We start from the raw sequence: 12437 nt of genomic DNA on the forward strand, positions 1-12437 counted from the left end.
TTTCCTTTTTGCAGAGCTCTCTCTCGATTACGTAGAAAATCCTTGATAAAATTCAGCATGTAACGGTTTTTATCGTCACTGATAGTAAGATTCATTAGAAGAGCAATTGGCTACAATTCAACAAAGTTTTGTTATTGTAATATAATGTAATTACTCTTTAATAAATTTCTAACATTTGTATAGTAACTCAACAAATATTGAATATTACATTAACTTGTTTATTTTTTCAAAAATAACTTGTAACTTACGGGTCAAATGCCGTGTCCCATTGCTGACGATAAAACCAGCCTTCTGATAATTAATTCAGTTCTCGTACGAGAAAAGCACTACACGCATATGTACGAGTAGATATTAGTGTAAAAAGAAACGTATTGTAATAATTGTATCGACTGCATGAGATTTTTTTTCCATGAGTTGTCAATGAAAATACTCGCTAGTCGCTTCTCGCTAATCGTGGGTGAGTAACTTATCCATTATCATAGTAATCTATGTTTGTTGTTCACTGCGATTTAAAATATGGGAAGATAGCAATAAAAATCATTGCAGCCAATTCTTCTCGAACTTTCAGCATCCGTTTTCTACGTTGACTTCCTTATACTTAATTTCATCAACCGAGCGTATTAGGTAGCTACGAGTATTGGCCTCTACTAATAGGTGCCGAGGTGAATTTCTCCGTGGATCGCGAGTAATTCCCACAAGTTCAATCAATAGCGTTGAGAGTGGTTCCGTGATCTGTATAAAGATGCGGGGCTTGGCAGTAATTAGTGCGAGGGGGACCGTGGGGTAGCGAACGTGCAAATTGAAGATGAGCATTTATACCTCTTTTTCACGCATTTTATTTTATGTTTTCATGTAAAATAAAATAACGCCGCCAACCCTTTAGTGGACATTGTATTTGTATAGTGGAGAGAAGCCGCATATACTCTCAGTCTTGTTTTAACTTTATAATCCTGATCTCTGCACTATTTTTACCTGTATCTTCAGACCAATTAAATATTAAGATTATAAAATTTATAAACATATTTTCGTTACGTAAAAAAGAACAAACGGGTTGATTTTGAAGAAAATATCAAAACAATAAAGATTAAGTGGGACTAAAGAAAATGGAGATTTTAGGGCGGATTTGATTTATCTTCAAACAGCAAATTTAAGAAATGTAACGTTTCAACCAACTGTTGAAATAGGTACTTTAACGTTCTAAAAAAATGTGACTTTGTTTCAATTAATCTACAATACGTTATTTAGACTTGTGAGAGGTTCGAAATTCAACCCTATTTTTACACATTCTTCAAACTGTATAACTGTATTGCATATCAAAAAACTAAGTTACATAATTCTTACAACAATTTAATTAAATCAATTAAAGACAACCAAAACTCAATCTTGTACAAAACCAATATAATTGCAAAACTTTATCTGTTAGGTACGTTTTATAAAGAAAATCGCCTGATTTGAATATGAATAACCATAATTGCTACAGTTAAAACCGTCTGAAAAGTTAACATTTTGCATAAATCATTTAACATTTTTATCATAACAACATTTTATCTGCGTCAATTTTGATTGAAATGCAGACCACGATGGCATGGGTGCATAATTTGTGCGTATTTCGTGGTCACCAAATATGCAGCTACTTGTGTTCATTGCATAGGGAGGTCTATTCAGAGGGAAATTAGTATCCGAACTGACATCAGCGTCACGATAAATTAGCCTAGTCACGAGATAACAACTAATAACAGGACATAAAGTACATTATTAAACACCAGTCTAGCTTATATTATATGTATTGATGTCCGTGGAGTTGGCATATCAAAGTCTAGCAGATCACGTTTCATTGGAGTTCTATTAGCATGTACCATAGTTTTAAAGATCCGTATTGGGTACCGTAACCGGTAATCACCCAATTATAGTCCAACATCTCTCAACTATAATAATAATAAAATAATAATTCAGCCTCTATACGTCCCACTGCTGGGCACAGGCCTCCTTTCATGTGCGAGAGGGCTCGGGCTATAGTCCCCACGCTAGCCCAATGCGGATTGGGGACTTCACATACACCTTTGAAAAGCGGTAGTGGCCGAGTGGATATGGCGTCCGACTTTCAATCCGGAGGTCGGGGGTTCAAATCCTGCTGGCTCGTACCAATGAGTTTTTCGGAACTTATGTACGAAATATCATTTGATATTTACCATTAGCTTTTCGGTGAAGGAAAACATCGTGAGGAAACCTGCATACATCTGCGAAGAAATTCGCTCAACTATAATGGTAAAAAATGAACTTGATTTTAATTATTATTTGAATGACACAGTTCTGGGGAAAACTATTTTCATAAATAGACTGTTTGGTCCTAGAATGTAAAATCATGACTGAAACTATTACCATTTTGTTTTTCGTAGAAATATCATGGTTATCAATGTGTGATAACCTGATAAGAATCGCACAGTATCTTGAAATGAAACCAATGAGCTGTAAAAGTAACATACTTACCTGTATCAATGTTTAATGTAACTTTGCAATCTATAAATTGTACTGTGTAATCACAATAAAAAAAAGGAACGATTATTAACTCTGGCCAACGTGGGACTCGAACCCACATCTTTAGATTGCCGGTCCAACGCATTACCAATTGCGCTAGCTGACCATCCGTCATACACTGTATTTTTTAAATCATTATGATCACTGACATAAATGTACTACGTACTAGACACGCTATCCAGAACAACTTGTGTCCGCCATTTTCGGCGTTTGACGTCTGTCACTAAGATTAAGAATAATAGCTAGTCAGACGAGAAACTCTTATGAAAACTGTTCATTTTCTGCCTAAATACATACTGTAACGAATCTAGATAAAATAATTTATTTCCATTAAAGTAATGATTTAGTTTCTTTTGTGACACTGCCAATATTAACATTTATAAAAAGTAGTCTTAAAACCTTTTGTGTTTCACTCTCGTACTCGTAGCAATTTTGATCAAATCGCGCTTATAACATAATATATTACAAAAAATTAAAAGATAACAATTAATATATACTTTTTGTATATATATTCTACAAACAATAAGGTGGATTATCATTAGTACCTCCGTGTTACATCTGCGAAATGTAATCTATGCCCCAAAGAAAATGGCGTACCACCACCGCGAGTGTTTAAAGTGACGTTTCAAAATAATCTAAATAAGCATAAAACAAAACATTTTTTGCAGTGGATTGTTATTATATTTCTAGATATTATTAGAATACATTTTCATAACGCAGAAAAGCATTTTCATTTTTATTATTTTTGTAAATATTTGTTAGATGTGTGGCATCTCGCCAGTCGTCGGAGATGTACTAAACGCAATGAAGTGCCAGCACTTCAATGACGTGTGGAATCATTTTGTTGGAGATGTCGACTAGTACTAAGTATACCTCAAGGATATGATTGACATATCTATGTACAATTTATAGATTGCAAAGTTACATAGAACATTATTATAGGTATGGTACTTTTACAGCTCGTTGGTTTCATACAGAATTGCGGTTGCTTTGAAACTTAGTTAAAACTCTGGTTTAAATTTGTTTGATGTTTTATTCCTATTTCCTATTGAAGAATTTAAACGATTCGCTTTGATGTTCCATTATTTGCTGTTGTGCGCAATTACAGAGTAAACTCATTTGGAGAACAGGATATCTTCTATTTGTTTATAATATTGATAAATAAATATTCTCTTTTAGACACAAAAGATAAAATATGTAATAATTTACCAAATTTTGTTATAACAACAATTCAACTACAGTATTTTTTGTAACCCTTTGGTTCCCTTCCCTCTTACTAGTTAACTTTCTAGTGTTTATTATTTATTTATGGGCGCACAGTAATTTACACGAAAAAATTTAAAGTATATTTCCATAAATGCATATATTTTTGGTGTCGCTTCCGTGTAAAATGTACATAACGAAAGTGAATGTACAATTATTTGCACCTAAAACAAAATGAAATTAAGCACTACTGGCATCAATTGCTCATAAATATATTGCACAAAGGCAGCGTAATATAACAACTCAATTGAAACCAAGGGTTTTCAATTAGGAGAAAATTTAGTTCGTTACAAATGTTTTATCGGTGGAGAGTTCCTATTTTGAAAGCGTTCGATAAAACATTTTGCGGCGCGTCGGATTCTATTCAGCTTCCGTTTATGTAAAAACGCTAACGCTTCCGTGGCCCGCTCTCATGTTGTGGAGAATAGTGATGTGCTGTGTTTGGAAAATTCGTTTTGAAATATTACCATTTCAAGGGAATGTTAATAATATTAACTTAATATTCCCTTAATCCACATATGCCCCCAAAAACTCTGGAAAAACTCTCCTACTCAATAAAATGGGTAGGAGGAAGAGCTTGTGAACTATAACACAGATACAGTTGCCACACCAGACTACATGAAACGTGAGCTATGACAAGTATATTTATTTTCTGTTAACATTCCTCATTTATCATTCTGTCTTTTGCGGAAATACATAATGTGTTTATGGTTTGTATACAATAAAGATAGAATGAATTGATAAAAAAAAAAACTTCAATTATGTTCTCTAGTGCCGCCTAAGAAAAAAAAATCTAAGATCTGCTAAACGCCCACTGTAAAATATATGAGCCATAATATTTTGAAGTCGTAACTGCCCACGCACTTCAAACACGTTTTTATTAAGAACTGAAGCAATTTTTTTTAAATTTTTTTCGGGGTATATGTGAATAAAAATAAATACAATAAATTGAACTTCAACATCGTATTTTTAGTTCATTTAAATGCACATTAAATAAATAAATAAATATTATAGGACATTATTACACAAATTGACTAAGTCCCACGGTAAGCTCAATAACATTGGGTTTTTAATCAAAAATCGAAGCTGTATATATTAAGTATAATATATATATTTTAATCAACTTTTGTTAAACTTTAAGGCACGTTATATACTATTTCTATAACATAGCCTCTGAATATAATGTTTTTCTTCGATAGTTACGTAAAAGCAATGTAGGTAACTATATTTTTAAAAAAAAGTTCTTTAAAAAACACTTTTTTATGTTTTTTAAAACTCAGACCTGACACTCAAATGCTTGATAACAATAAATATATTTACACAATTCCTTAATAAAAAACATACGGCCCGATTCGAAGAATGATTAAGACACGTTTAAGATCTTGGAAAGATCGATAACTAAACAACATGCCAAAATTGACGTTTATTTCGATTCCGCTGTGATCCTAATAAGATCTATCTACGATATTTCTAACATAAAAGTTACCTTGATTTCCCGAATTGAGCTGCTTCTGTCAATTATACAATTCTATATCTAAATGAGAACTTATCTAAACCAGAACTTATCGTTATCGTATTTCATTCTTTGAATCGGGCCGTTAATATCCTTTTTATTTATAAAAGTTATTGTGTGTTTGCTGTATTTCAGTATCACTTTCTTCGGAACTTTATTTTTCACTAGGACTGTAAAGATTTTGTTTATCACCAGGTAGTTGATATTCGAGATTGCAAATTGTATTATGTGATGCAGATTGGATTCAACAAGTAAATTAACACGTAAACCTATAAATAAATTCTCAAAAAATAACCTTTTTTTGTAGGTTATAATACGTATTTATATAACAGGAACACCCAATGTGCACTACGATGTACATAATCTTACGATTAAGAAATAAAAATAGTTATTAGTGCATTTTTACAAAATAACAGTATATTTCAATAAAACAAATATTTAGAATAATTTTATGTCACTCACATAACGAAAAAAGCTGCGCATGTGTCGTGCGCAATGGCGGCATGTTGGAGTAACTCAGAAATCAAACACTTGTGCTGTTAATATCTGTCAAACGTCAGCTGTCAAAATAGGAGCCACTGAACCGACCATTCGCGACCTCTAGGTGAATTCCTATTTAGCTGGAAAATTTAAAACTGATATCTGATAAACTTTTATGTACAGCGTAATGTATGTACACTGGGAATTTAGCTTTGAATTTATTTTTAAAGTCAGGGCAGTTATGCTGTGTGACACTTTGCTTGCTAAAGGAACACAAATGGAACATTGTTCCATATTTTTTGTTTTTCAAAAGTTCTTGTACGCTGTCTACTACGCATCACTACTGTACGCTGTACGCCGGATAGCTATCAAATTTTCCGGTCACTTCGTTCGACATTCGTTTCGCGTTTTGATGAAAATATCAATGTTAGAAAAGTGTGGTTAAATTGTTCGACATTTTGGTTGTCGCTTTACTGTTTATAGGAAAGTTGTTTTATAAGTCAATATAATATGTTGATAAAATATGTTTGAACATATTTTTTTTTAATAGGTACATATATTGTGACAATTAACTACAAATTCTGCATGACAAGCGATTACTTTAGAATATGGATGCTTGCAAATAAAATAATCGGGAATTATCAAACCAATATTTCTGTTTTTATTAATTTAGTACACTTATTCAAATGTCGTCGCTGTGGGACTTCAGAGGTTTTAATGATATTTTTTTTATGTTTGTAAGCATATACATGTAGCCGTAATCGGACACCTTAACTTTTGAACACCTTAGCTTCAGATATTCTAACCATAATGCCAACCTTAACTCATTCGGCGCTAATCGCGACACGTTGTCGTTTTGCCTCTACGAAGCATTTATTTTATCGACTACGGCGTAACGCTAACACCATAGCTCAGCGGTGAATGTGTTAATAGAGTCTGACGAAGCTCACACTGCACGGACTTTGCAATAAAAAAATGTGGAACTGTTATCATAAACGGCAATTACACACTTTGTTCTGTCAAAGTCGATGCGTCAAGCTTAAATATTAAATAAATATTATAGGGATGTTCTTACACAAATTTACTAAGTCCTACAGTAAGCCAAGAAGGCTTGTGTTGTAGGTACTCAGACAACGATATATATAATATACATACACTTAAATACATAGAAAATTAAATGCAAGCCTAGGCGTACTCTATTAATTAATAAACAGCGCTTCTGACATTCTGGCTAAAGAAGCTACATGTCATGAATAAGTATTTCTTTTATTTGTCTTTGCTATCAAAGATAACCCTCCACCAAAAAACTTGCAACACCTTAAATCAGACAGTATACACAAAGTAGCATATTACACACCAGTCACAAAAGCCTCACTCAGATCGCGTCTACTAGTTATTGCGCTTGGTAATTGTCTCCGCTGTTACTTCAATCGCATCCATAGGATAACCAGAATAACTAAGGCCTTCAAGTAAGCATAGTTGTTCAGAATTTTGAGGTCTAATGTGTATGGTTTCCAAAATGACTTATTCGCGTTTAGGCGACAGGAATATTAGACTAGGAGTGTTCTTCCAACGCATAGGTAGTTGGCGAATAAGATTTTACGTTTCTTTCCGTCAAAGTCATCTCGGATGTAGGTATATTTGGTATCAGTGCATTTAGTATGATATCCTGAACACAAATATATGAGATGACAAACATGAAAATTGTGAAGGTGAAGAAGTGAAGCAAAGGTTTTTTTTTCTTTTAAACATACCTTAGTCAAATTTGAATTATCAAACTTTTGGACGTTTTCTTATAAGAAAACCAAATAGAGAAAATGTTACTCTGTATTATATATTTGTAATATACTCATAAAACCCTTTCATTGATACCCCATATGGTAGGTTTAAAGTAAAAAAATAATTGTAACGCCGAATTTATGACTTCCCAAGGTACTAAAGACAGGCAATTTAAATACACAGACTGACTATACTAACCAATTGGCGAGTCAAGACATATTGCTGTCTCTTTCATGTTAGTTCCGACCCAGCGCTATTGAAAGGGATGGTGATATAACTTCAGACGCCACATGGTACTGCGACTACTAAAGTAAAGTCTAGCCATCTGTTTGTTTTTAATATATTTTATGGAATACTCACAATTTAAGAGCAAAACCGACCAACATATTGTCGGGCTACGCTCAATTTAGGGTTCCGTAGAAGCGTCCGTCCTACAAGATCCTTTGGATACAACAAGCAAAACTAGAAAAGGGTAGAAAATACAGGGATATAAATAGACAACATCGTATTCGCAGCAGGGCCACTACCGACTACTAACGGGTAAATTGCAAAAAAATTGTACGTAATTGAGCGTAGGTAGTTAACAAGCTGTTAGTAGTCTTAAGTTAATTGTGTTACGAAGATTTATCATATAAATTGTATTGTATTGTATTGTATACGCGGGAGCACCAACGGGATCCTGAAAATGATAGCCGAGCGGTTAGATTCTGGTATTTTGGGACGATTTATCAAATTGCATGTTCACAAACGTGCAGTTCGGTAAATCGGCCAAGATAATCAGCAATCTAAAGTTACCTAATTTAATTTATGTAATTTATTGTGCGGAAGGTAACATTACATAGGTTGTAAGTTGATACTAACAAATATGGACTGTATTAATTGTCTGAGAATAAATATTTTTTTTTTTTTTTATTGTATTTATTTTATTTAATATTAGCCTAAAGCGTACGCAAAAACACTTTAATGCATATAACTTAAATATAAATGGCTTAGCTGTCATTATATTATATTATAAGTCTATACGGTGTCCCACTGCTGGGCGATGCCCCCCCCCCCCCTCGATTTCCACTCGTCTCGGTTTTGAGCAATCTCCGGCCAGTCGTTGAGATATGCGTCCAGGTCGTCCCGCCATCTCCGTCTGGGCCTACTCGATCCTCGCCCGTCTTGCAGCACCCATACCACGGTTATTTTGGCCCACCTCTGTCGGTGTATGCGGCAGACATGACCGGCCCAGTCCCATTTCAGCTTGGCGGTCTTAGCTCCAACATTAGTAATGCGTGTTAGACGTGCGTGTAGTTGTCTTAACACAATTAAATCAATTAACTTTAGACTAATTACAGGTCATTAAGTATGTTAAAAAAATTCACTCGTACGCTAAAAGTTAAACCGCACTGTCATTCAAACAGCATAGCTTACGACAACCTAAAAAGTATTAATTACAAATATCTTTGGAACAATATGGCTTTTTATTTCGTGTCTATATGCGTTGCGTCTTTAAAGGTATTGCTTTAGAAAGAGCGGGTAGTTTAAAAGTAGTATAGTTATCTCTACATTGGTGCTCGAGTCAAGTTCGACTCGCATATACTCGTACCCGGCGAATTGGAATATCGCGTAGGGTACGTGTGAATACAACACCTTCTTGAAAGGCTGGCTGTTCAGAGGCGTCGGAGAGGGGACTAAATGCATTTTTGTCGCTTTTTGATGACGGTTGTATTGTTGGATATGCTTCAGTTATTTATCGTAAACTTTTTTTTCCAAAGAAATCCCGTTCCCAGTAAATGTGAAAAAAAATGATAACTTCTTAGGCAAAGAAAGGTAAAAATTTCAGTCTTGATTATTGAGACCCAGTTTTTTTTACCCCTATTGGTAATAATTAAGGTACCAAAGTATATACTAATTTACGGCCTTGACTGTAAAAAAAATCATTGTATTTTTGGTCCAAGTTGTAAATGGCGCAATGCAAAAGAAACCATGTTACAATACGCTACGGACTTATTCGTAAACGTCTACGAGTATTTGTAGCAGGGTTACGTAGAGATGAAATGTTCATTAATTGTGTATGCTTCTACATGGAATAAGTTCAAATTATCTACTAAGATGTACGCATATTAAGTTGTGGTTATGAGTGTTATGACGAAGAATGATATGTACTGTTCCTATTTTCGCACTTGTATCATAATGTACTAATATAATCGTGTAACAATTGTTGTTAGATGAAGTATGGAATAAGAATGTTAAATTGAATGGGAACTGTCACAAATCAGCCTGCATGCATAACAAACAACCATCTAATTATTTCCCACAAAATTCGATAAATCATCATCACACATAGGTTACAACCCTTAATTTATCGAGTTATGACGTCACGTCAAGACGGCTGACATCGAATTAATATCATGTCTCATCCGTCATCACCGCGTTATTAACGATCACTGTAATTATCCTAACGAAGACGAGAGTTGGGCCATTCCTAGTAATTGTAAAGCATTCGCTTCAGTAGAACCAATATAAAAAGAACTTAGATTACGCTTAGAACCTGTTTCACAATGTCCAAGTAAAGTCCTGAATAAGCTACTTGCCACTTATCTGACGAACAAAGTCATCATTGTCGTTTCACAATCTTCAAAAGAGCTTAACTGGTAGATAAAGTGCTAAGTTTTGCAGGAAGCTTTATCTGGCAATTAATTTATTTGTTAATTAGCTATCCAATACTTTACTTGGACATTGTGAAACAGGCCCTTAGTAAACTGAAATATTTAAGAATACCTTACCTTAAATAAGGTCGATCTGTATGTAAATTTTCTTATATATTTATCTATTTACTTTACGATCAGTTGATTCAAATCAGGAGGGACAGTGACACACGATCCGATTCGAACTTTAAGATACGTCAATCATTTGCTTGCACATATCCAATCCATATCGTATCTTTAGGAAATTTTTGACGTATCTTAAAGTTCGAATCGGGCCACTAGTAAAAGTTTACTTGATTGCTAAATAAGTGAACTATCACACATATTAAAACGGAATTTAAAATATAGAACGTATTAAATGATATAAGATTTCAGGCTCCAAAGCAGAAGCTAAAAATGTAAATGGGATACATGTTAAGATAAAAGAGATAATAATGTATGTGTCAGCGGCCGATCGTAAGATCAGGCAGATCGTAATATTCCTGAGTAATGTTTTGACGGTAGTCACATTAAACCAATAGATAGATAGGATACCTACGTGAGATTGCTTCAGATGCTCAAATTGCAAACTATCCAGAAATAAGAGCCCAGCATAGCGGGGCTACGTCGACTCAGGGAACGAGATAAAGATTTCCACGTTTCACGATTTGTCTAGGAATTTCACGATCTGCCTGATCTTACGATCAATATATAATAAATAATACTTGATGATCAAACTATTTTAAAACTAACGATTAAGTCTCTGAAGTCACTTATTTCTATAACGCTCGGTAGGAATGTCCGTCTTTTACTTACATTTTGAGCTTTATAGTATTTTATTACAAAATAGTTACATGTAGAAATTTCCTCTTCGTTAGAATCTTGATCATAGCATCATGTGGATTATACTGGTTCGTATTAAGTGAACACGCCCCTGTTCTTAGTAAGCGATTATGAATACAGCAACTATTTCTTACACGAAACGTCTTATAGTACGACAAAATCCGTGTCGCTTACGCCCTACGTTTGTGGAGCGCAAAACAGCCATTATGTAAGACGGATGCGTCTATAAATACTACCCTTAAATGCATTTATCTCAATTAGAATGCTTGGCTTGAGTATGAAGTTGGTGCAAACTTATGCTATCATTCGTAGACGCCGCATACAGTGTGACTTCTTCTTCTTGAGCATAATAATATGTAATTACCTAGCACAATGAACATATGAATCATGAATACAACTCTTTTTGGAAATTTTATTAAATAAAACAACCTTATATCCACCTACCTTAAATACTTAAAAAAATATTTTAGTTTTGAAGCGTTCTCTTTTAGATATACGTTTTTCTCATTGGACGTGAAATCGAATACTACTCCAACTTAGAATTTCTGGACCCATTTTCACCCCGATCGACAGGAGTTTGTAATATTTTATACTGCTAAATATAAAATAACAAGATCAGCCAAAACCGGTACATAAATCTTCGCATCTTTCCGTAAAAGGAAACCTCAGGCGCGAGAACAGGCTATAATCTTATTGACAAACCAAACCGCATGCCAACGTCCGATCGCCTATAAAATCACTTTGGAAAACTCCCGCAAATCCGAATATTAAGGCGGGAGATTAAGGTCGGCGCCATCAAAAGCGACACCCACTTTAAGTCTTGGTAAGCCTGTAATAGTCTGCCACTCCCAGGTCGAGTTTACACTCCCCGATCACGTACTTGCAATCTGCATACCAGTGGGGGACCTAAGAAAACATGCCGTGGAAAAACTGCTATAATAATATTTTGTCTTGTTGAATCCTGTGTACTGAATTTAGTTGTTGTTTGGTTTTTGGGTCACGGGGTTACTTATTTTTTCATAAGAAAAATGTTGCACAGTCAAGGTAGGTATAAGTGGCAATGAGACAGCTGATGCATTAGCAAAACAGGCGTGCAGCGATGGTATCGAATTTCACTTGCTGCCCCCATATAATGATTATTTATATTTAGTGAAATTAAAATGTCGCAAATTGTGGAAGGAATATTTTGACGAGAGGTCTCGCGACAAAGGTATTTGGTATAAGACAATACAGCCACAACCACAACCCTTTAATTCTCCTTGGATTGATAAGAGTGTAATGTGTAGGCAGGATCTAGTTTTATTGTTAAGATTGCGTTCTGGACACATTCCATTGAATAAGTTCGCCTATCT

At 34.5% G+C, this 12437-nt stretch overlaps 1 protein-coding gene and 1 non-coding gene across 2 annotated transcripts in view; one reads left to right on the plus strand and one right to left on the minus strand.

Annotated features, from left to right (window-relative positions):
• LOC133525690 (semaphorin-2A) overlaps nt 1-12437 on the plus strand; it is a 458429-nt gene that overhangs the window by 129180 nt on the left and 316812 nt on the right. The window lies entirely within an intron of this gene.
• Trnaa-ggc (transfer RNA alanine (anticodon GGC)) lies at nt 2570-2641 on the minus strand. Its single transcript has one exon. It is a non-coding gene; the product is annotated as a tRNA-Ala (tRNA).

Source organism: Cydia pomonella, chromosome 15 (assembly GCF_033807575.1).
Source record: "Cydia pomonella isolate Wapato2018A chromosome 15, ilCydPomo1, whole genome shotgun sequence".
Lineage (NCBI taxonomy): Eukaryota > Metazoa > Arthropoda > Insecta > Lepidoptera > Tortricidae > Cydia > Cydia pomonella.